At 47.4% G+C, this 25,565-nt stretch overlaps 1 long non-coding RNA gene across 1 annotated transcript; it reads left to right on the top strand.

Moving 5' to 3' along the window:
* The first annotated feature begins 11,245 nt into the window (after positions 1–11,245).
* On the top strand, positions 11,246–20,141 carry LOC120752767 (uncharacterized). The gene is made up of 3 exons (XR_005700805.2): positions 11,246–11,366; positions 11,522–11,597; positions 15,880–20,141. It is a non-coding gene; the product is annotated as an uncharacterized LOC120752767 (long non-coding RNA).
* Positions 20,142–25,565: the final 5,424 nt, after the last annotated feature.

The following is a 25,565-nucleotide window of genomic DNA, read 5'->3' as shown; positions in this document are numbered from 1 at the left end:
GCGCCCTGACGTCGGCGCCCGCCCCGCGCACCGCCCCGCGCGAGCGGCGCGGCTCCCCCCGGCCCCCCCCCAGCGCGCGGCGCGGGGGCGCCCCCAGCACCGTCACCGGCGCCGTCCCTGTTCCCGACCGCGCGGGGCTTTTTTTTCCGGCTGCTGACGCTCTTTCGGCCTTTTGGGGATTCCCACCCCCGCCCTCTTGTCCCCCCGTCCCCCCCCCCCCCGCCTTTTCTGCTTTCGGCGGTGGGTTCGCGGGACGCGGCGAAGGGCACCGCCCTCCAGCGCCAGTCCCCGCCGGCCCCCGTGGGACGCCCCCGTCCCGCATCCCTCGCGTCCCCCGGCGGCGCTTTCCCACGGCCCCGGGAGCCCGTCTGCTGTGCCCGGGCCGCTCTCCCCCGGCTGCCGCTGGAGGCTCGGGGGTGCAGCTCGGTAGCGCTCGGTGGCCGGCTGACAGCGTAAAAGAAAAGCCAAGAAAGAAAAGTGGTGGGGGGGAAATTGACAAAATCTCCTCAGGCTTCCCCAAAATGAAGCCCCGTGCCCGCAGACACCTGGCTGCCAGCGGGGATTGCTCCCCCGATGGGCCGGGCGCTCATTCCGGGGAGCGCCCGCAGCCCCGCGGCTCGGTGCGTGACGAGCGGGACTAGCGGCACCATTCCCAAACTATGGGATCTTGGCTCGCCGCAGGAGAAACGGTGCCGTGCCCGGACAGCTGGAGCCGCAGGAGGAAATCTGGCTGCCCGTCCCAGCCCCGCATTCTCGGGAGCGGAGGTTGGTGCCCTCCGAGCCTGCCAGCCCCCGCCGGCGGGGGACAGGTCCCCGCTGCCGTCCCCTCCGTGCGCCGCTCGCCGCTTTCATCGGCGGAGCTGGAGCCCTTCCAGCTGGGCAGCTGCGGGGAGCAGAAGTAAAACTATGCAAAATCGCCTCCCTGGGAACCGGCGCTGGGCTTTCACACTTCCGAAACATTGCCCGGAGTCCCGGGCGCCGGACGGACCCCCGGGGACGGGACCCCTCCGGCGGGTCCCTCTACTTCCCACTGCGCCAAGTAGAGCAGCCTCCAGGCTGCGTGCCTACGGCCTGTCCGGGACGCGTGCGGGGCCCGGGAGGATTTTAGGAGAGAATTAGCTTCCCGGCCAGACCCTCTTCCCCTCTCCGGTGTGTCCTTCACCCCACGGGGTGCCGGGAGAAGATCTACAAGCGCTGCGTTCCTCAGTGGTGCCCAAGAGATGCTGAATCCCCATGTGTCCTCTGCCTGGCAAAGGCAGGCTGGTGAAAAAGGGCTTCACCGAGATGGTAAATCCGGTGCATTTGATGCAGATCAGAGTGATTTCTAGGAAGTTCAGATCATCACTGAGTAATTTGTTTTTCGTGTCACAGGTTGTTGTCTGAGTTTTGGTTTTACTTTAACTTCTGTGAAACAGTTCAGAAGTAAACTAGAGATAAAAGTTTGCCCTTAAAACTTGCTAAAATAGCTCTGTGGTGGTGGCAGGGTGTCACTTGTCACTTCTGTACCTTTGCGAGGCAGCTTGTTCTCCCCAGCCCTTGGGAAGGTGCTAGGCTGGCTGGCCCTATCATGTAGGAAAATGCACGGGGTTTCTGACGAAGACCTTTGTGTTTACTTCTGCAAAGCTGACTTCAGCAGCATTTTGTGCAGCCTAAATCCATGTAAACAGACTTAGGTCTCTCTCTTTTTTGAAAAGTAAATAATGAAAAAAATGGTCAATATCTGCCTCAGTTTTGCTTTTTTGTTTTGTGCTTTCACAGAACCTGCTTGATTTCCAGCAGGCTTTAATCGATATTTAAAACTCCTTTAAGTTTGCGTGTTTTATCAAAGCCTGAGGTTGCTTTATCTTTATCCCGCGGTTCGGCACATCCAGCTGACGCGACAAGGAGCGAACGTGCTCAGTCTCTCAGTGGGTTCAAAGCGCTGTCTCGTCCCTAAGCTGCTCTTACAGCACGGCAGCCGCCTCCATCCTCTGCACTGTCTTGTTCTGCCCAACCAGGGCTCGGCGCTGACAGGGTTTGGCGGGGCCTCTCTCTCTCTCTCTCTCTCTCTCTGTGCTTTTCTTCAGCAATTTGCATTGCGCTGGGAGAGGTGACCCTCCTTTGCATGGCTCAGATCCCTCCCGTGCCCGTGAGCCCTTTGTGGCTGGAATCTGCTGCATCGGAGCAAAGACCTATCTTCCCTTTGCATGAGCAAGCAGCTGCAAACCTGGGTAACTGACGGAGTGGGTAAAATGGAAAAACCAAAACAAAACAAAACAAAGAAAGAAAGAAACCCCATCGAACAACCACCAAACCCAAAGGCCACAAGCAGGAGTTTGAAACGGGGCTGGGATTCTTTTGTTTTCTGACTGTGCTCCGGTGCTGAAGATAAGGGACCACTCATGCGTGTGTTACCTGCACGTATGAATATGAGAAGCGTGTGCATTTTTTAAATGCTTCCTTGCTTAGGTGTGGTTCCCTTCCCTATTTGCTCACTCTCACTGTCTCTCTCTTTAAACTTTACTGCCCTAATGACAGCCTGTTGTAATCAGCAGGCTCAATAAACTCAGGAGCAATCCTGCTGAGCCAGCAGTGCTGTCTTGCCTCCCAGAGCACAAGGCACATTTACCAGAGCCTCCCCTGCACCACCAGCTTGTGCTCAGCTATCTCGACCTACAAACCTCCTAAGTGACCCGGTGCCATCCTGCTACATCTTGACAAAGCAGGATCTTTAGGCTTCCAAGACAATGGCTTTCTGTTGTATGTACCCCTGTCAAATGTAGTGTGCTCTGCAATGCATGTTTACTCGGTATCTCTTAGCAACCAGATGGGAGGGACACGAACTCCCTCGGAGTAGTTCTGCTTGTTTCAATGTATTTATTGGATGAGACATTTTGAGACATTTTACTTTGCCTTATCTATCAAAAGGGGAGATAAGTGATTAAATGTGACCACAGTGAGAAGTGACATAAAACCCTCCACACTTTTTCACCCTTAAAGAATTGGGGGCAAGAAGTCTTTTACCTCTCAAACATGCTGTCCCCTGATTTAAGTTGTATGCATTCCTCAAAGGAAGTGTCTGCTGTAAAGAACAGATACTCAGCTTCTTTGGAAATGTGCTGAAATGCACTTAGCTCAATGTCCTGGAGCTGTTTCTAGAGCCATCCAGGCCACACCGTTTTTCATGGTCAAAAGGTAAAAAGCATCCTGCAGTTAGAGCGTGCGTGTATATAATGTGTAATTGCGCACAATTAATGCAGTGGTTTCAAAGAGCGTGGGCCTTGCCCCTCTGCTAGAGGAAGTCTTGCTCACTATGAAGGATGTCAGGGTGGCCAGGATGAGAGTTGTAGCCAGATTCCTCCTAAAGCTGCAGTGAACAAACCTGACTGACTTACTGAAGGAATGCAAGGTACTTGGCCTCCTCAAAGCCCCAAATGAAACATCCAGAGAGATGTACAGTGCAGATAATATTTCATCCTGTACCCTGCATTTCAGAATAAGTGGGTTTGTATTAGCTACCCGCTTCACATAGCTTGCAGGAATGAACTGAACTCTTGACTTTGAATTTCTGTGCAATCACCAGTTCAGAGCCATAATTCAATTGTTACTACTGAGACTTCAACTTTCCATGTCATTTTTATTCATGTTTTCTTGCCCCCATAATAAAGTGTGAACAGCTATGTGAGGTGAGAGGAAAGAAATTTACTGGATACCCCATTTCACCTCCTGGAGCAAACCTCTGGAGCCCAGAGGACTGTCTGCTGTAATGTTTCGGACCTGCAGAAAATCTCTCATGTCTTTTCTCCACACAGAAGACATTTGTCTCTGTCACGAGGGACACTGATTTCTCATGGGCCCATGTCTGGATCACAGCAGCATGCACCAGAAGCCCTAGAGGGACAAGGTGAGGGAAAGGCAGCAGGACCAGTTCAGTGAGCTGTCATTTTGCTTTGGTTTATACTTTCAGCAGGGCTTTTTCAGGTCCTGAGACATCTGCTCATCCATGAGCTTGAGTGTCCAGGCTCAGAGCTGAGGGATCACACTGATGCTTGTGTGATGAGGCTGCAGCCATGCCAGCAGGCAGCAGGAAGTGGCCCTGCCAGACTCATATGATGACAGGACATGTCCTCACGTTTTTTTCCCTGAATCGAAGATCACTATTTGTCATTTCTTTGCATTCCTATGTTGGCCAGGAAGGGGCTTTTCCAGGACTGCACAAATGAGTTTTTGCAGAGTAAACACGTAGGAGTTTTGTTTGCCTGTTTGGGAGCAAGTCACCCAGTGGCTGGGGTGCCTGCAGGGATGCTGTGATGTGTTGTCTGCCCAATGCTGTCATTCTGTTTGTGGGAGATGTGTGTTTCCTAAGAGCTGTAGATGGCTCAGCTTTTAAACCATTGGCTTTTGCCAGTGGGTGGAGATGTCTTTGTGCTTGCTCTTCAGTGTTTACAGCTCTAAGGAGGTGACTGTAGCCTTGTGATTGCTCAGGCATTTTTGGCTGGAAAGCCTGAATTTTGGCATGCTAGACATCTGCTAGGCAATTCCTGCCCCCAGGATCATGGTTGGGATGAATGCCCTGGGGAAAGGAAGCCCCTGGCAGAGGAGAAGGGGTAAGGGAGGCTTAAACAGAGGTGAAGCAGGAGGACCCTTTCTGAAGGTACAGCTCATCCTTCTGGGATCCCAACCTTGCTTTTTCATGGTTGTAGGAGTAAAATCTTGAATCTTCCATGCAAGAGTAGCAGAAGCTCTACTTGCAGGATGTAGGGGAAGGTCTGGGCTGAGGGGTGGACACCAGGTGTGTAGTTACTCCTGGGGAGTGACACTTTATTTTGTTGACTTCTGGTAATAACCTTCCAAGAAAGGGCCAGAAGCTGACCTGCAAAGGAATAGCGCTCAGCAGCGTGTGCAGATCCTAGACGCAGCTGAGTTGGTGACGTTCAGGATCAAAATCAACCCTTCCTGCTCTGCTCATCCCACTCCCCGGCTTCCATCATTGCTCATTTGTGTCCATTCCTGGACTGCAGCACCTTTGGGAAAGGCAGCAAAGCTGGGAAAACAAGTGCATCAACCCAGTCCAGCAGACCAACACACCCGGAGGGGCAGGAGCAGAGAGCATGGTTGTCCTTCCCCAGAACACCTCCCTGTGAGCAGAGAGGGCAACCAGTCTCACTCCATCAGTCAGGTTTGCTGTGCCTAAGTGTTCTCCCACAGGAAAATGCCTGTCACAGCAAAGTGTGGTGAGCTGTGCTGTGTTTCTGTCGAGTGCATTATGCAGCCATCAGGTGGCTCGAAGCTATGTCATCAGTCAATCCAGCTCTGGGGAGGAAAACTGTGCTTTTAACCCTCCTCAGAACTGCTGAGCAATGAGGTGTGACCAGGACTGCTGCACTAGTGTCAGGTCCTGTATGTGATAATGTGCATCTCTCACTGAATTTCTGGGCTAGAGCAACATTTGGTAGCTGTATCCATCCATTCTCTGATTGCTGGAGGAATTAAAACCCTTTGATAACCCCTGAAGTGTGAGTATTTTGCAGCTGCATGAATAGCTTAGGGCTCGGGTGGACCCGGGAGGAAAGGCGGCTACAGCTGCCAAATCCTTTACTGTTTTTTTTTCCCTCTGCTTTCTCTGCTGATGTTTGGTTTTCTCCTTATCTTCAAAGCCTTCCACAGCCTTGTGGGTGGCATCCTGGCATGGCTCCTTACGTGCTGCCCATGGGGTCTGCTGCACTGCTCGGCATCACTTGGCTTGCTGGCAGCTCTTTGCCCTGCAGCTCCACAGCAGCGTTAAGGGAGCAGGCAGGGGGATGAGGCCATGGAGACTCCTGTGTGCTCCTCCTGGTGACAGTGATGGAGGCGGATCACTTGCGTATGATGAGCCCATGGCAGCAGTGTGAGCAGGGCCTGTGTGAAGCAGGGATGGCTGCAGGAGGCTTTTGCAGGAGTTTGGTGCTTCTGTTGCTGGCAATCACTGGTGTTCACTCTGCCATCTCAGCTTTGGCAAAAAGTGTCCCAGTCTGAGCAGTGTCTTGTTTTCAAGGGCCTCTCTCTGCTGTGTCTCTGAACGTGACTTTTGCTGGACTACAAGTTGAACGGGATGGATGGAAGGCTAAGTTCCTTCGGCTGCTGGGCCCTGAAGGGAGCTGAATGTCTTTTCTCCCTGGAAACTTACTTCACATTCCTCAGAACATCATGGTAGAAAATGAAGGAGTGACTGAGCACTGATCTCCTGAAACCACATTTTTGAATTAGGTGTCTGAAAACAGGCTTTCCATGTCTGTAGCACTGAGGAAAGGTGTCTGTTGCAGGTGAGCTTGATGTCTACTGGTGACACTACTGACAGTCTCAGTAATAAGTACTGATCCCTTTCAGTTAGATATTTTCCAATGTATATATTTAAACATACAACTTTATGTATCAGGAATTTGGTCATTTTCTACAGTTCATCTCTCAATGAGGAAGGAAGAAGTTTTGCTGTTAACTGAGAGATGTCAAGGATATGTGCCACTTATTGCAGTGCAGCCTGTGATTTCCTGGCATATAATGAAAGCTGGCTCCTAAGAAAGTCTTGCAAAGGGAAAAGTGCCAAGGGAAAACTAGAAGGGACCGACGAAACAGTTAACAGGCTGATATACAGAGACCTGGGTTGTGATACAGCAAATGCCAGTCTTTGGCAAATGCCAGAGCTGTGTGCCTGGGCAGGAGCTGGGAAAGGCAGGGGCTGCAAGACTCAAAGAGCTTTTTAATTTTTAATCATTAGTCTTCTTGACAAGCTCAGTAGAACTTTACTTGTTGGTTGCTGTTCTCCCAGATGAGAAAACATCCTGCAGAACCTGCCGTTCTGTATGTGGATGAGAACCCCAAACCTTGTAATGGGGTTGCCATTGCCCTGTGACTCGGAAGTTCTCAGCCCTTAAGCAGAAGTGTCATGTTGCTTCACACTTTTAGTGCAGACACAACTATATTGAGTTAAATTCTGCTTAAATCAGTTTTACCCTGTAAATGAAAGCTATATGCAAAGCTAACTGCTTTGCAGCATGCATTTAAGCAGCTAAATAGTGTTCAAAAGTAATGTAAATGTGTGTGTGCTGGTGGTCTCTTTAGTGTGGATTTCTAATCTAGAAGCAAAGTATAAAGAAGATAAATGTTGTAGCTTTCTTTGTCTCTTTTGATTTCCTTCTCTGGCAGAGCAGTTTGTCCTTGGTCCTAGCTGAGCTGTCAGCTTGCTTTGATTTTTTTCTTACATGCCTGCTACTGATTTAGACAGGGAGTCAGCAGCATATCTCCTCAGGGGCAAGACACCCGAGGAATCTCCTGTTTGGACACAAACTGGCAGTAGCCTAGGGTTTTTGCACCTAGAGAAAGGAGCTGTGCATTCAATCTTTTTTCTTTGGGTGGGTGTGGGGATGTTATATACAGTTACCCTTCAGCCCTTCTTCAAAAAGTTGCTGAGAATCTCTGCTGAAAGATGCAAACATACATCAGAGTCAAGTCACTGCGTTATATTAAAAGGTACATTTTTTATCTCAGGATTTGAAGAGCAAGAAGGGTAGACTGTCAGGACTCAGCACCTGTGAGGCACCAGCAGAAGCCCTTGACAACCCGAGCAGCTTAAAAACCTCACAAATTCTCTCTTCTTTCAGGAAAAGGCATTCATCAAAACGTGCCAACATGTGCCCCTTTCTGGCTGGCAGCAGGGTGATGCAGGTGGGATCTGCTTTTGGTCACTGGCATCAGCAGGTACTTTGGACAGGGCTGAGGGCTGGACTCCAAAGCATGTTCAGTGGTCAGCCTTAAACTGGCAACATGCACCTTTGCATGCAGCCAGTGTCTCCAATATAGTATGCCACTGTCAAAATGAAAAATAGCTGTAGTGCTTCTTGGTGGTGACAACCTGCCCTGTCTTCTGCTTCCCTTAATAAGGTGTTGAGAGATGAAGAAAAAATGATTTTATGAAGTTGGTAAAAAGTTAAAGAAAAAATAATAATTATAGCTGTTGGGATGATGTCTGCCTTGCTAATTCCATCTCTGAAAAATTAGGAGACATATTAAAAAGTAATTGCTCTGATAGAGGAAGGTTATCTGTGACCGAGGACTCTGACTGCCACATAGCCTGCAATATACTTATCTTATTTCCTTCCACAAAAAAGCTGTGGATGAGCTCTCCACCTCTGTGGCAGGATCCTCAATTTTCTTCAGTACCAAGAGAGTGGGGATGCCACTAATTAGAGGTCCCTAAACTGAAGCACCTTAAGGGACATGAATTTTAGAGGATATTTATCTGATATTTTCAGAAGATTCAACTGCTGGATGTTTTCAGGACATCACATATTAAGGACTCACTTTATGAGATTTTTACTTCCAATTCTACTTTGCCTTGCTCTTCCATTTGCAAATAAGAACACTAATACCCTTATCAGCCGAGGGATTTAGCAAAGATAAACAGATTTGGTTTTAATTCCTTCAGAAATCATGCCAGAAGTACAGAAAATAAACAGGAAGTATTTGGATACTTAGCACAGAAGCAAACCAGGATTTAACAGGCACCAAAGAGACTCTGGGGAACAGATTACTGCTTGGAAGACTGATATGGAAGGGCACAGCTGATTTAGGAAAACTAAGCAGAGAAAACGGGGGTTAAATTTTGCAGCAAATACCAGGAAAGGCTGTTCTTCATCTGACATTCGTGAGGAAGCAAGGGGAAGATTTATTGAATGACTTTGGAGACAGGTAAAGAGGAAAGAAAGGAGGGTGTCAAGAGGAGCGCTGTTACAGCCCACTTGGTGGGAGGGGAGATGTTCAGGAAGGTGCTGCACAAGTAGCTGCTGAGCAGTCACCCACTGGCAGTGAAGGGCACCTGCCCCCTGCCCACAGGTCCCCAGGAGGGGCACGGGCTTGGCACCAGCAGAGCAGGCTGCTCCGGGGCCAGCAGCCCAGTGGTGCTGTCCAAGGGTGAAGTGTGCCCCGCAGGGAGCTATCCTCTGGTGCTCACAGCTTGGTGAAGCTTTGGATGGAGGAATGCAGTCAGCTGGAGAGCTGTGCTTCTTCTGGTAATATATTAGATGAGGGAGTTCAGAGGTGGTCTGCAGGAATGACAGCTTATACAGCAAAGCTCTCCCCTGAACAGAAGGGTTTGGAGTTGCTGAATTGGGATTTTGGCAGCTGTGAGGACAAGGTAAGGCATCTGCTCCGTGTTAAATTCTGTTAAAATGCTGAGCATCAGCTGCCCTTCACATCCTCTGGAAAGAAAGCAAGAAAAACCTGGGCTAATTGGCAGCAATGCACATCTATCGCCAGGACAATAATTTCTGACTGTAAAGATTGATCTGCACTTAAAGAAGTTGCCTGGAGAAGATATTACACCAGAGGCTCAGCAGGGTAAGACCTATCAGGAAACATCCACACAGACCAAGGATGGACCAGAAACCACCTACAGTTCTTCACAGACCCATGTTTCCATCATGACAAGAAAATCATGACAGACTTATTCTAAGAGTCTCGGGAAGAACAATAGTCTCCCAGTTGGAGACCATGCAGAAAATAAAAGCTGAGTGCTTGAAGTAAGATAAATAGTGGAGATGTGCCATTTGCTGGGCTGCCCACTCTTGGGGAGTTACAAAACACACTGTCACAAGAGAAGGAGGGGGCACACTTTACGTACATTGCTCTTTGCTAGGATGCCAGGGAGTGGACTGAACCTGGAATCAGACAAAGACAAAACAAAACACAGTAGATGAGGGCTAAAGCTAGAGAAATTCAGCCTGAAAGGTTCTCATTTTTAAGAGCAAGTGGCATTTTTTTTTTTCTTAATTTGTGAAATAATTTAGCAGGGGAAGTGCCAGAGCCTTTCCACCAAGGGTTTATCTGGAAGACACATCATGGTGCTTTAGCTGGTTACCTAAAGGCTGTGCTGTGTGATTGTGTGGTCCAGTTTAGTCAGTGGATCACACTTTTAAGCCATTTGTGCTGTTACTGTGACTAAAGCATGACACAAACCTGAAGATGTCTGCTCTGCTGCTGGACGTCTATGCAGAGAGCAGACTCCCGGCATTCCAAAGTGAACAGAGAAAATCAAGATGTCCCATGCAAAAGAATTGTAATGATGTAAATTTCACTGTCCTTCTTGGGCTTTTGAAACCAGGGATTGACAGAGGAGTCAAGAGAGGTGGCTGCAGCCCACTAGGGAGCTCGTGAAGCTCCCGCATGTGTCCTGGTTATCAAAGAAACTTTGTGGGCTGTTGCTATGGGACTCCTGTGGCTTTGACTGTTTCAGCTGACTCTTTCCCTGCCAGAACTCTTCTCAATTTTTGAGCAAGAAAAAACTCTCCGTCTGAGGGAGGTCAAGAGTGCAACAAGTTTACGAAAAGGGCAGGACTGAAATTAATAAATGTGGGTGGGATGGAGATGGTGAGGTGCAGTTGTCTTTCACATCTAGTCACCCATGTTAATCTGTCCTAATTGCATCAGGGAGAACGAACAGGCAGCGGAGCTGATGTTTGCTGAGGCTGATATTTGTAACAGCTCTGGGCATCTGCTGGGGGATTTCACCAGGTCAGCTGCACAGAGGACACTGCCTGTACGTGTGTACAAGTGTCTGTACTAGATTACTGTCAGGGATGTAAACGTATGTAGGCATAAATGCTCTCAGGAAAGACAGCTTAAAAGTTTGATGAATATAATGCCCCCCTCACTCCAAACTTAGGTGAAACCCACACTTTGCATGTTGAAAAACAAGATCTTAATTTCTCTTTTGTTCCTCTTGTGCTTTGAATGTGATGTTTTCCCAGCAGATAAAATTTATCCTGTCCCCCACAGTGTGTTGGCTCTTACAGACAACAGTCTGTAAGAAGAACACTTCTCTTGCAAAGCTTTTGAGCAATGAATTTTGCCATTATGGCTTCAGTGCAGGTCAGAGTCTGAGTCACACTAAGAACAAACTTTCCTGAGGCAAGGTGGGCAAGATCTGGTCTGGGAGGTGGATCAATCACCTAGAATTGATGTTTTTGACATTTCAGTCCATTTAAACTCATTGATGTATTTCTCCTAACTCCATGGTTTTGCTGCGTGCAAATCAGCAGCAATGGGGAGGTAAAAATCCCCACCTGAAGGCTCCTCATGGCATTGCTGTACCTGACGTGCATCACCTGTGGATGGAGGTGACAGTGTGTTTTAATGATGCCTCCAGGCCCTTTTGGCCCGTGCACACCTGTAGTGGTATCTGCATGGGAGTGCAGGGACCTTCTGTGCATTCATCCAGCAGCTGCAAGGAGTTTGCATTTTTTAACCATGCCCTCATTACCTGCCCCCTGGCTTGCTTTCCTTGTTTGTTTTCTGTCTTTAGTCGTGGCAGGGGTGAAGGCAGGGAGCTGCTCCTCAGCAGAGCACTGAGCTAGGTAAGAAATGTGATGTGTAGTGAAACCTGCCAGGTAAAGGGCTTGTCCTGGGCTCAGCTTCCTCTCATCCTTCTTCCTCCTCACCCTTTTTCCCAGTCACCTTTCCAGCCCACCCTGTGGTCCCACAGAAAAGCAACAGCCTTTTCTTTCTGCAGGGAACTAGTTGACATCCTCGTCACCACGGCTGTAGCAGCATCCACAGAATGCAGCCATGGAAAACTCCTTTTTAAGGTATATCCTCCCTCTCCACAGTGCAGTTGAGAAAGTAGGGGACCTGCATTCATCTCCTTTTCCTTGTACTGTAAAACCAGCTCTGTTTTAAGGTATCACAAATTTTGGCTGGCCTGAGTGTGGGGAAAGCAGGATGCTGTCAGTGCTACTGCCCAATGAAGGGAGAAGAAGGGCTTGGTTTGCTCTGGGTGGGATGTTGCAGGCTGCTGAGGGTCTGGGACTGTTCCTCTCAATAGATTCATTGGTTGTTGTGTGACTTTCAAGATTATTCAGGTTGTTACATAATAAAAAAAAAAAAATTCCCCCCACTTTTCCCCATTTACCTGTTGGACTTTTCTTCTGCCACTGGATTTAGAAAAAACACTCATCGTATGCCAGGCCTCATCCTATGGGAAGCACTAAATGAGATTTAATGATTCACATCTATTTCCAGGCCACCAAAAAGGTGCTGACACTCTTCCAGCTGTTGGGTGCTAATCAATAGGCACTGAGCTGTCTGTACTTACCTGTGGCTGGGAGATGTGGTGGCCGTCCCCACAGCCCTGCTCTGTTTGGTGCCCCTTCCCCAGAGGTGAGGGCTTGGGACTTCTTTCCAAAGTACCTCTGTGTTGGTACAGATTGAACCTTAAGGGCAGAGCATCCTGAGGAAGGATGGGCACCAGCTGGTGCAGGTCAGTGAGCAGCCAAACTCACCTCCAAAGCATGGAGAAATGCTTTTAATTTAAGTACACAGGCACTTTAAAATCAGGGGAGCAATCTCAGAGAGTGGCAGCGTGACCCAGCCTGCCTGGGCTTTAACACACCAAATTAAAGAGAGCAGCACAGCTCTCAGATGCAACAGGGGCAATTTAGAGAGGGATTTCTCTGAAGAGAGAGGTAGCCCTAGGCAGCAGAAACCTCTTGTATTCTTTTGGTGCTTTTTGCAGGATTTCAGTGGCATTATATCCCTCTGAGTCCTGCAGGTGTGCTTTTTCTCCTGAAGTAATGCTCTTGGGTGGAAAACTGCCTATAAAATGTCCATCCTTTGAGAGTACAATCTGGGGAGTTGACTTTTGTTCGTTAACTTTGTTGATGTCTTTATTTAACATTAAGGTGTGGAAAAGATACATTTGCAAGAAAGCAGCTACAGAGATAGTCAGTGAAAGCCTTGATGGTCTCTCTCAGTTCTGAACAGAAAGTGTTCTCCGTACTGCGAAGCCAACCCAAATCAGCACAAACAATCGTTAAGCATTAGCAAAGGCTGTGAATGCCAATAGTCCTAATATTAAGCCTTCTGGTGCTCTCCCTGGAATTGTCTGTCTAGATTGCATCCTGTTACGCTTGCAATCTGCTTTCTGCTATCGGCAGATAGGCTGGCAGATGTTTAAATTCTCATTTAGAAAAGTCTGGGAGCGCTTGGTTCGGGACATTTTGGGTTTTTCTCTTGCTTTTTTCCTTGTTCTGACAAAATGTTATGGTTCCCAGAGGGCAGCCTGGGGAAGGGCTTGATGTCCCTCGGGGCCAAACAGCAACAGCTTGCTCTTGGGCTGGTGTAGTCCACAGCAGGGACAGCTGAGAGGAAGGGTGAGCCTTGTTAGGTGTGGGACACATCAGTGTGCTGCTCCCACCTCCACCACATCCTCTGTCCCTTACTGGATTTTCCTTTCCATGTGTCCGAGGACACGTGGAAGGAGATGCCAGCATTCTGCAGCCCAGAGAGGCACAAGCCTTTTTGCGGGATTCTGCGGCACAAGGAGACAAGCGCGAGGGACGTGAGGGGAGCTAGGTCTCATGGAGCTGGGGTTTGGGCTAGGCACAAGGATAAATTTAAATCGTCTGCAGGACGCTGAGGGGAAGAGAAGTTGTTCTAACATGACCAGGGAGGTTGTTCCTCCTCCTGACACAAAACACAGGGGAACAGGAAGAGCCACCTCTTCCCATCACAGCCTCCTGCAGCCGTTTGTGCAATCCTGACCCTCGGGCCGCATCCCAGTGCTGCGGGAGTCACTACCTGAGTGAGCAGGGCTCCTCCCCATCACCTCGGCCTCGAATGGAAGGCTCTTTGCTGGAGACGCCTGGCAGCACCGGCCCCGGCAGTCGCCTTTCAGTCTCATGGAAGATTTCCCCGTGCAAGCTCTCCCGGCTGCCCGAGGTGAGAAGCTGCTGCTGCCAGCGGCACTGCCTGACGCCTGGGATTTCGGCATCCACAGGCGAGAGACGCCACTGGGGATGCCAGCTACTGACAGCCTGTGGTGACATGGAACACTAATTCATTTACTCCATTTAACTACGGGCAAGGCATTTCCAGAGGATTCAAAATGCGCGGGGCGTGAATTCCCTCTCCTGAATGCTTATGTGTAAATCTCTCATTTGCACAACGGTGAAGGTGTCAGGAGGTTTCCTGTAGGATTTGGCTGGGACGCCAGCCCTGAGGGCAGCTTTTGCATCCTTAGGTCTGCTGTGTGGGAAGGATCTTTAGATGTTGGCAAGCTTCATGCAAATCCTATCTGTCAAGCTGCTGGATTTGGGAGACTTTGTCCTGAGGGAATATTTTCTGATTTTTGGTCGTGGCTCCATGAGATAATGAACTGTAACCATGTCCTGGCATATCTATCTGTATACAAATCATTAACCTAGTGAGAGGAAAATAATTTGCCCAGCAAAGTTTAGCTCCTTGGTGCCGCTCTACACAACTAAATTCTATAAGCAAACAAAACCGGACAATCTCATTTTTGTCTGTAATGAACCACAGCTGTCCTGTTGACTGCCTCCTGAGAGAGGGCTGCACTCATCCCCAGTCGAGGAGCGCCATCACATGTGCCTAAGCCGTGCTCAGGCACTGCAGGGAAGTTTGGTGAGCATATTTCCTCCATGGAAGATGCTTTTTTGGAGAGGGCTAGGAAGCCACAAGGTGCAGATACATCCCAGCTGATGGCACATCCTTTGACCTGCTTTCCACCAACATGTGAAAACCATCCTCCCTCATTCCTTCAGTTCTGTGCACGGGGGTAGGCTTGGCCTAGGGGCTTGCCTCAGTGTGCATCTTGGGAAGGAGAAGTGCTGGGTGGTTTGGGGCAGTTTGGTTTAATCTCATCTGCCAAAAACACTCTCAAGGGAGTCTGAGGAGACAGAGGAGTGCCAGGCTTGTGTAATGGCTACACTGCCAGGAGACACATGCTAAAAATCTTCAGGCAAAGGTAGGAAGCTTAGGACAACCAAAGGGCATTTTGGTAGATGCTCTTAAGTGCTCTGGGAGCAAAACTAGGACCAACAGTTGAACAGCAGGCTCATGACTCCAAAATACAGCCTCAACATGCTCTTTTTAGGCAGCCTACAAACCTCTTGCTGCCTCACCCAGCTCTGCAAGGGACCAGACCAAAACACTGCAGAAGTGGCTACTGCACATCTTTCCCACCTCTCTTCCCGTCTCCTCTTGGCTTTGTTGGGAAAGAGGGATGCTGTTGATCTCCCTGCCACAGCTGAGCCTCCAGCTGCGTGGGCGGGTGTGGGGACCTGCCACCATACCTGGAGGCCAAGTTTGTTCCTTGCATTATCTTTTGGGGAAGAAATGGCTCCTGCCACAGAAAGGGACTTCATAAGGAAGGGGATGAGGGGCATTAATGTCAGTGCCATCTCCCCTCTGAGGAAGCAGAGATCTCAGAAACACCACCAAACACTTCCAGGGAGCATTGTCACCTACTCAGAGACCGGGCAGAAGACAGTGACTGGACCCAGCCCTGCTGGGAAGGCTAGGATAAGGCTGCTTACATGCCCTGAGGAGAAACTCCTTTCCCTTTTCCAGGTAACAGGTTTATGACACGTGGCTGAAGGATGATCAGTTTCTCAGAAGCTGCAAATATCCCTCAGTGCCAACATCTGCCAAATCATGTGTACTGTCTCTGGGTATAAGTATGACTGCGTAAGCAGTTGCACGTATATATGTGCATATATATATATGCAGATTTATATGCACACACATATGCAGGTGTATGGCACATGAACCCAAAGCTTTTATCAGTCAACAGGGTCTGACTCAGTGGCACAGAGATGTCACATCAAGGCACATGTTTCCCACCATCCCTGGCTCCCTCCCTCCCTCCCCCTGAGAGCTTTTAGGTGGGGGGTCTCCTCTGGTGTGTGGGTGCAGGGGCTCAGCAGCACAGCCTTTGGCAGCAGCTGATTCAAGTGGTGTTCCTGTGAGTCAGCACAGGCAGCTGATTCATCTCCTGCATCAGTATGATGCTCATCTGCCCAGCCTCAGGTTGGAGGTGGTTTTTTTATATATTTTTCTTTTTTTTTCAAGGGCAAGATGATTAATCTCCTTGTGCTGGTAATTCAAAAGCTTCAGTCCCAGGGGCAATATCGAGTGTGGTTGGTCTTCTGACGAAAACTGTGCTACCACTTCCTCTGTGCTAAGCTGCATTGTCTGGGCTCTTGCACTTTTCTCCTTCCTTTCATGTTGACTTATGATTGGGTTTTTGTAGCATGCAAGTAGCATTAGATATCCAGGGGTGGTAATTTTCCCTGCCATCTCATCCTTAATAATTTAGGAGGGCAGTGATTACCACGATATCCTCCAGTCTCACTCCTTCAGGATTTGATCTAAAGGTGGTGAAATGGTTTGGCTGAAAAGGTCTTACACTACCAGAAAAGTCTACCCAGCTGCCTCTCCCTGGACTGAGTGAGCATGCCCCTCCTGAAGGACACCAAAACGCTCACCCAGCATGGAAAAACACATATTCAGCTTTTAGCAGCGCAGAGGTGAAGCCCTTTCATCTGCCAGCAATGTCAGATATTGGTCCTCTGTTGTAATTGCTGGCTCCTGAAGTGCAGAGAAAGAGCTGCTGGAGGTGATCAGAGTTGGGGCATGAGGGCTTTAAATTGGGTGTTTGCAAGTGCCAGCTGGAGATGGACAAGAAGACATCAAAGAGCCATGAGACTGGTCCAGACAGCAAGAGGACTTTCAAAGTACAGATAAATGCAGAGGAAGGAAATACTCTTTCTTCCAGGAAGAAAATATCCCCATGGATGTGGAAAAGAGGGACAGTGAAGGAGAAGGGGGAAGGCTCTGGCATGGATGCAGCAGAGACCACGTGGGTTTCTAGCTTTGATTTTGGTGTTTCCTGAAAAATAGTAATAGTTTCTCACAATACTCTGGCAGGTGTGAAATATGTCCTCACCACAGATATGTTTTCACTGCTTGCGGTGTTCCCTCTGAAGTGGGCTATAAAAAGCCTGCCTTTCTAATTGAATTTGTGTGTAGATGGAGAAGGTGTAATCTAAGATAATTAATGCTAATTAATTATTGCATGGTCAAATGAGCAGGAAATGCATATAGAAGCTTGAAAAAAATTAATTATATGAAAATAGGATAATTGCTTGTGTGTTCAGATACATATTTATCTGAGCAAGCATATACTCAGCATTTTAAAAAGGGTTACTGTAGGACAAAAAAAAAAAAAAAGCTGTAAAGAGAACACATTTCCTAAAAGACTCCCTACTGCGTATTAAGAAAACCCCAAAGCTAGCAAAAAATAGATGAAGTTAAGAGGAGGCTAGTTTCAGTATCACTTGCTTTTGAAAGAGAAAACATTGACATCACACAGCCTATTGCACTCTCACCAAACAAATACACATGGCCTCCTAATGTCGCCATTGTTGAAAAAAAAAAACCAAACAGAAAAGGCTAGATTTTGATAATTTGTCTTATAGTGTGCAGCGCCTTGTTTTGTAAGGAACTGCAATGAGGCTGGAGAAGGCTGAGGGGTGAGTGGCTGAGGCCCATAGGATGGGAGAGTGCAGAGGCAAACTGATGGTTTTTACATCTGCCACAACTTGGCCCAAATACCCATTGCAGCTGCTGCAGACAGAAGCTGGTCTCCTTACAAATACAAAAATACTTGCTTAGAGAGTCTCCAGAGCTATCAGGATCCAGGTTTTCTTCCCATATGTTTTTTTCCCTGTTAGCTCCCTGACTGTGGTGCATGATGAAATGCTCCTCCTTACTGGCCAGGACTGGGCTCTGAGCTGGTGGAAGCAGGAGGAGATGGTGGCTGCAGCCTGGGAAACTGGGGTTGCTTAAGAGGAATTGTGGGGTTCACCTCCCTCTCTCCACTGGCTCTTGTGCTTAGGTAGTACAGCACTGCCTTGATAAGCAGGTGCACCACCTCTGGGGTTACTGCTGGGATGTGTGGGACAGTTTGTGATGGAAAATCTGTCCAGGGAGCATGAGATGGACTCCTGGGAGAGCGATTTAAAATATAAACCTTTATATAGCCAAAATTTCTCACTTTCTCCTTCCTCCTCATCCAAGGATTCTGATTTTAGATGGTATGTTAAAAAAGCAAGCTTGCCAAAGATTAGCAAAAATTTTCTTGGTGGGAAATCTAATTTTATCCTAAGAGTGTGTTTGATTCAGAAATTTATCCTAACCCTTGTCTGAAGACTTGCAGTGCCCAGACATGTGTTTATCTGCTTATACCTTTCCTCTGAGAAGAAAGTGGTAGGAAGATGGCCAGAACTTGGACCTTTCTCCATGGAAGAGCACCACAGTTTGCTGTTGGCACACCTTAGTACCAACTTTCTGTCATCTTTGGAGAAAAAGAAAGAAATGTGGAGGAGCTATCCTTGGAAATGGATCATCCGCTCAGCATTTTCTAGGATCTGCTCTTGTCTGGAGGGCTGGAGGAGGAGCTCAGTGCTGCACCTAAAGGCACAATCAAATCCTCCAAAATATCTAACATCTAAATTCTCATCTCTAAAAGGCTGCAGCAACACTGGTTTGGGATTCGTGGAATATTTTATCCAGGCACAGGCATTAGGTTGTCTTCCAGGAAGTGGGTGGATGAAAATGTGAGGGCGAGTGTGTGATTTGTATTAAATTAGAAATAATCAGTTAAGCCAATAGTGATTCCAGGGAGCCCCAGCAGACCATTTTCAGTAATTGATTTTTTGGGAGCCCCGCGGATAGAGCTTTTCTTTTTTGTTATAATGGATGTCCCCTGATGATTAACTAAGTAATTCCTCTAGCAATTACATCCTCTCTGAAATGACAGTTTTGTGGCTTAGAAGTTACTGGGAGTTGCTTTGATCACTGAGCCTGTGCAGTTTATGCCCCTGGGGCAGTCCCACCTCATCCCTCCAACATCCCCATCCCTCTCAGCTTTGTCTATCTTCACAGCTTGAGCCCCATGCTCTGTCCTCTGTGCTGCCCACTTGCACATGAGAACCTCATTGCAACACCATAAATATGACATGGAGATGGCAAACAGCTCCCACCCTGGCCCCGGCACAAGGGCTGTTCCTGGTCTTTTGCTGGGAGAGACCTGTGGGGCAGGAAGGGAAGTGTTGGCAGATGCAGGGATGGCTGCAGAGTGCATGAATTGGGGCACAGGCATCTCCTTTCTCACCTGGAACCTCAGCATTTGGTGATACTGGGGACACAGTGGTGCTGGGCAGTAGCTCAGGCAGGAGGGACTTGTCCTCTCTCAGCAGCCGTGGGGTCGTGAGCGTTTGCAGTTGGAGGTGTGACTGCTCACAGAGGAAGGGTCTCCATCTGCTGCGGGGCCAAATGTGACACGGATCGTCTGGATGTCAGTGCTGTACACTGAGATGCATTTTGGGCCTGCCTAGGACATAAGACATATTTCTGGTATTCTAGTCTATTGTATTTAAAAGTGCCTCCTTAGCTCTAATAGTAAGTGTGATTAACCACTTTCACCTTTGAGTGGGAGCTGCACAGGCACATCTTTTCCCAGAAGAAAGTTGTAAACTTGAGGGCGTGTGATGGAGACAAGTCCCTATGGCCTCTGGCCAACAGCGAATGATTACAAACCAGCAGGGCACTCACTTCCTTCAGCTTCACATAAACCGGATAATTATCCTTTGGCTTCAGTATCATCCGTGCAGTGTTGGCTTGTCAAGTTGGCAGGAGCCTGTTCAGCCTAAGCAACAGGAGGTTTCCTCTGTGAATACTTAAAACTTTAATAATTATTTATTGAATAAGTAGGATGAGAGCCAGGACATAGCAGAAATGTGAGGAGTTTCCCAGGTGACTTTCCAAAGTCTTTGAGATACTAGCAGGTCCAGCTCTAAAGTTATTAAAAGGGAAGAAAATCCTCTCTAAAGAGCTTTTGGCTATTCTTGCTTTCTTTCCCTCCCTCATATATCTGGCCAAATCTCTTCAATCTGCCTTTATTTAGTGAAGTTAAGGAAACAATTTTTTTTTTAATAAACTAAGCCTTTCCTGAGTGATCTTGGTGGAAGAGATAGAAGAAGAGAATACAAATCACAGCACCATATTTACCCCTGACAATGGGAGCTGTTGCTGCTAGTCCTGAGACAAACAGATAAGTCCAGTAATTATAGATAAGTGCTTTTGTTTGATCTGTATAACAATTTCTGCATTTTCAGGTAATTTCCCTTAGACGTTCATAGGCAGGTGGGAAACTGTTCTTATACAGTCTATATTTTAATCTATTTCCAATTTACTTCTTTATGAGCAGACAAACAACTTTCTTCCATTTTTAGGACTAAGCCTTTTCCTGAGACTGTATATGAGCTGAAGTTATGCCAGGTTTTTAATATTACGCTTTCTGCCCTTTTCTTCAAGTAAGTCAACAAATAAAATAAAATACCCAGTTGCTTCACTCTTGATTTTTCCCAGTAGAAAGAACTTCAAAATGCCCTGGCATGTTGCAAGGCCACCTTACAATACAGAAGCCAAAAGCCCTGGTGAAGATTTGTCCTAAGCCTCCTAGAAGTTATAAAAACTTCTCAAGAGAAGTGAGAGAGGTATGTGAATAACTCAAAGCATTCGTTTTCCTAGCCTTCAGATTCCTCTGAAAGCCCACTGGGATGTTTTCCAGAGGTATAAACAGACACAGAGGCGCTTTGCTAAATCCCATTCCTAAGCTCACACGCAGTCAGAACTTCAGGGCTGCTTGCAGACGTGCTCCCCTGGCCAGGAGGTTCGAAAGTGGACCTGAGCCAGCTCCATAACGGAGTGATGAAGCCAAGCATCCCACCTTCAACTCCCTGAAACAAAGCCCAAGTGATGGAGCAGGCTGGGGAGTTAGCTGGATGGCTCATGCAGGTGTTTAAAGAGTGCATGCCTGCCTGAAATCGCTCCAGCCTGTTGGTGGCTTTAGGTGATTTTGAGAAGTTTCTGCTAAGGAAGGGTGTATTCTTTGATATCTGAAGTGAATGTAATATTAGGTTGCTTGTCAGTTGTACTGGCAACAGTTCTTTTAGTGGTGAAAGAGGAGCAATTTGAGAAGACCTAAAGCAAACTAGGTATGTTGAGCTTTGCATCTTGCTCTTAGTTCTCCACTCTTTCTGGTCCCAAGAGCAGTAGCCTTGCTTCAGTACAAGGCTCAGTTTGACCCTGTAATGGTTTTAATTTAATAAAACCGGGCAGAAACACTAATTAATGTAGGGGTTTTAGTATTAATTTTCTTTTTGTGGGAGGGAGAGATTAGGAGAAAAAAAAACAAAGCAGGCTTAAGCTTAAAAATGAACAAAAATAGTTTTATTAACATACACTAAAAGAATGAAAGAAAGAAAAAAATTGAGGGAAAAAAGGAAAACTTTAACAGAATGACACTTTAAAAACATGCTTTTCTCCTTTTACAAACTATTAACTTTCTTATTGAACAACAAAGAAAGTCACAACTTGGGAATTTCAGTCAGTTTCACTATTTAGACATAATCACTCATTACTTTAGGAGAAGAGTCTTTCTAAGATCTTTTATGAAGACATTTGCCACAAGACAAAATAGTCCATTGCTCTCAATGTCACACATCTTCTGCCGCCTGGAGTTTTCGCAGACTGTGATGCTCTATCAGCAAAGCGTCTCAGTGTATCTGGGGTATTATTTACAAATACTTCTTCTGATCTAAAATTATTTGTCTCAAAGGTCGAGACCTCCCTTTGACCCAGGAGTGGGGGTTTCAAAGTTCCTGAATAAAACTCCATTATATTAGTCCTTAATTTTGATTAGAATAGCATTCTACCCAAATAATACTAAGATGCTGCAAAGAACAGTTCATTTCTTTATCATTTTCCTTAGAAAAGTCTGGTTAAAAATGTCCACTTCTTCAATCCTATTCCAATGTTATTAGTTCTTTCACTTCTCATCCAACTGACTTCGTGCAGTATCTGTTCTATGTACCGTCTGTTTTTTCTTTCTTCTTTCTCTCAAGGAAGAATTGTGCTTTAAAAATTCTGTGTTGCTATGAAAGGGTTGCATCTGTTGAGGGTTGCAAAAAAAAAGCTGCGCAAGGCTGCAGGAGCTGAAAAAAATACAAAGCTGTGCTGATGGAAAAAAAATGGTAGATGTCTTTTTTTTCCACCCCTCGGTCTCATCCAGTGTGGCTCAGCTCAGAGTTGTTATGGAGCTCCAGGCTTGCTTTCTCCGCTGCCAGCGGCGATTAGGCTGGGCCCTGGCTTGGCCCTTTCTGCCGTGGTCTGAGCACATGGCCCCGCACTGCCGAGCTGCAGCTGCCCCCCTCCCCTGCCAGTAAACAAGGGAAAGGGGCTCAGCCGGCCCCGGCTCTCTCTGTGCGGGCAGCGGCCCTCAGACCCCGGCCAGGCCCGGCCCAGGCTCTCTCTGTGTGGGCAGCAGCCCTCAGACACCCGGCCAGGCCCGGCCCAGGCTCTCTCTGTGCAGGCAGCGGCCCCCAGACCCCGGCCAGGCCCGGCCCAGGCTCTCTCTGTGCGGGCAGCGGCCCTCAGACCCCGGCCAGGCCCGGCCCAGGCTCTCTCTGTGAGGGCAGCGGCCCCCAGACCCCGGCCAGGCCCGGCCCAGGCTCTCTCTGTGCAGGCAGCGGCCCCAGACCCCGGCCAGGCCCGGCCCGGCCACCCAAAAGAGCAGCAAGGCCCGACCCGAGGCCGCCCGCCACCCACGACGTTACCTCAGGGCTGATTCTAAAGCGAGGGTGCGAGGCTGATCTCCCGCAGTTAGTTTTTAAATGTCCCCTCCAAAGTTGCATCGACATTTCCTATTAGTTAACTTAGCTGCCAATATCTCAGCTAGCTTTTTGATAGGTCCTTGTCCTCCCCCCCCCGCAACCCACTCTACGGTCAGGGCAGGGCAAAACATTTTACATTTCTCTATATCTAGAAAACAAAATTGTGCCAACCTATGATAACCCTAACAGCAACCCCAAAATGAGTGGCCAGTGAATCTGGCTGAAGAAGAGAGAAGGTAGTTGTCTTTTTTAATTTCCAGCCAAATGCTGGTACTGGGTGGACTGAATGGCAGTGCAGAAAAGCAGTGAGAGTGTGGCCCAACAATCAGAATCATAGAATGGTTTGGATTGCAAGTGAATGTAAACACCCCCCCAGTTCCAACCATGCTGCCATGGGCAGAGACACCTTTCTCTAGGCCAGGCTGCTCAATGCACTGTCCAACATGCACATATTTGGGAATGGGGAAGCAATTTACTTGCTCTGAGCAGTACCTTGTGGCCTTGTGGCAGTAAGACCTCCTGTGATCAAAGGAAATATCCCCCCTTGGCAGTGCTGTTACCAAAAGCCATGTCTGAATGGATTCCAGCTCAGCTTCTTGCAATGAAGCTTCAAGGATGTTTCAATGAAGTTTCTAGAGCCTGATGGGCCCTAGAACTTCTTAAACATCTTGTCTGGTTTTGAGTTACTGCCACCACCTTAATGAAAAAGCTGATGTTGAACTGGATGAAGAAACGTCAGTATAAGGAAAATAGAGAAAGAGGGTCCTAATTTGGACCAAGGAGTATCTAGTGGCTCATATTGGGCAATGTGATTGTGCCTGGCAGTGAGGGAGCACGGATGTTTAATTGTGAGCCGTGTTCGTGTCAGCTAGGTGTAGAGGGAATGAGTGTCTAATAAGTGTTTGACACAGTTCGCTATCAGTCATGGCAGATTAAATAACAAGGCATACATTAACTCATTTAATAATTAGCTACCATCGTATCAACTTGATAAAAGAGTACTATTAAGTTAGTCTGACACTGTATTAATACAGTCTTTAATTTTTAACATAGAAGATTAAGATAAAGTGACTGTAAAGGATTGTATTTTAACACCTCTTCCAGCTATGTTGGGGTAAATATCTTTTTGACAGCTTTTGACATGTTAACCCCATGTATGGTTTTTCTAAAACTTTGTATTAATGGCTCCCTTGCCTCCCTTTCTTTTGGGAAAGAGTAAACTTGGAATGGGCACCTGCCGCAGCAGAGCCAGTTTCAGGGGAGTAAAGGTGAGGATGTGGTGAAGAGTGGTGACCGTCCCATGCCAGGGACCACAAGGAAGAAGGATGGATCAAGGACCTGGCTCAGGTCTGTCATGGGTTTCTCCATGCTACTCAAGCTCTTCATTCACCTCCCTTTGCATGACTTTATCTGTGTAAAAATAGTAATATTGATCTTTTTTTTTTTTTTTTCCGTGCCATGTTGTTTGCTATGTCACAGCTAGCGTTGCTGTACTTTGTGTGGGGTTAACCACATTTCCTGGCGTGGTTCGGGAGGCAGTGAGAGCACAAGAGCTGCTCCTGTGTGCATTTCTGTTGACCACATGGAAAGTCTGGGTTTATGCTAATGTAGCAGTAAAAGTGATGTGTGGTTTGTGAGTGACTTAAGCTGGTTACACCTAGCAGATACCTTCCTCATTGTGAAATTGAGTAGGAAGTTGGATGAGAAGCAATCACTTGGGTTATAATCACATTGTATGAGTTTGCCATGCGGATATTTAGTCTTTTATTTTGCTTCCTCCACTGGTGCTGGGAGGTTTTGTACTAGCAGGGCTTTTTTGAGCCCTTCAGGTAGCATCCTCCAGCAGGATATTTGATCCCTTGCCTTCACTTCTGGATTTAAAAGCTATGCAGGGACAGACTGTTGGGGGGAATCACACCCAGCAATAGGTGGGGGTATAGCAGCCTCTGGCTCTAGCTCCAGCCACTGGTGGGCACCCAGGGGAAAGAAGAGCTATGGTGGGGTTTTCCAGCAAAAACTTCCCCAGTAAAGGGGCTCCATAATGGGGTTGGGAGGATTTCTTTTGTAGGAGCTCATCTAAGCCTCTTTCAAGTGTATGTAAGCTTTCAGCACCCTGGAGGATGTGCTGCCAGGATTGGCCAACCATTGTGCAGACGAGTTTCTTTCCCATCTCCAGCACACTGCCTTCTAGTTCTTTCCCATTCCTGCTTAGCTCCTGCGTTAAAATGAGTGTGACCAATCCGTGTCTGTTGATGCATAACAGCTCATTGCTTTTGCTATGTCACTGGGCAAGTCACTGCATATTAATGTGAAGGTTTTGGGGGGTTAATTTCAGTTTAAATTCAGAAACTCGATTTATTTATTTTTTTTTTTTTCTGGTGAAAAACTGATAGAAGATGAGTATTTGGTTTGCAAATGGATATTGACTAATTTGAATATTAATTTCTGTGTTTATTGCTGATATGAAAGACCAAGTGGCTACACCACAGAGGGGTTGGAAGCATCTTTATGAGAGGGACTTGAATACTGTAATACCCATGCATTCCTTTTTAAACACCACAGTAATTCCAGTGGCTGATATTAAAAAATAATGGTGGGCTCAGAAAAAACAGAAGTCAGCTTAAAATCATAAGAAGGAAAGAAGTATATACTCACACGTGTCTATAGAGAGACCATTTTAGTTCTTATTTACCCTTTGGTTTTTGAGATGCTGTTTATGCTGGCAAACTCTTTTCCTACACTCGCATGCTGTTTCAATACTATTTTATGACATTGAAAATGAGGTGCACATGATATTAACTCAGCTGGAGGGCCAAGGCTTTAAAAAAAGTAAATATGACAAGATTCTTGATAAAATCATGGGAGATGACAAGCTACTGTAGCTGCTTAAAGCATCTTTATTGGTGGAACATGTTGAATAGTCAGTTGGGAGTGGGTACAGGTAATGATTCTGAAAAATCACATTAACAGTGCTCTTTCAGGAAAATGAGCTCTTGATAGGAGGTGCTAATTGTTATT

The sequence above is a fragment of the Hirundo rustica genome, chromosome 5 (assembly GCF_015227805.2).
Source record: "Hirundo rustica isolate bHirRus1 chromosome 5, bHirRus1.pri.v3, whole genome shotgun sequence".
Lineage (NCBI taxonomy): Eukaryota > Metazoa > Chordata > Aves > Passeriformes > Hirundinidae > Hirundo > Hirundo rustica.
This window is presented reverse-complemented; position numbering and strand designations above follow the sequence as displayed.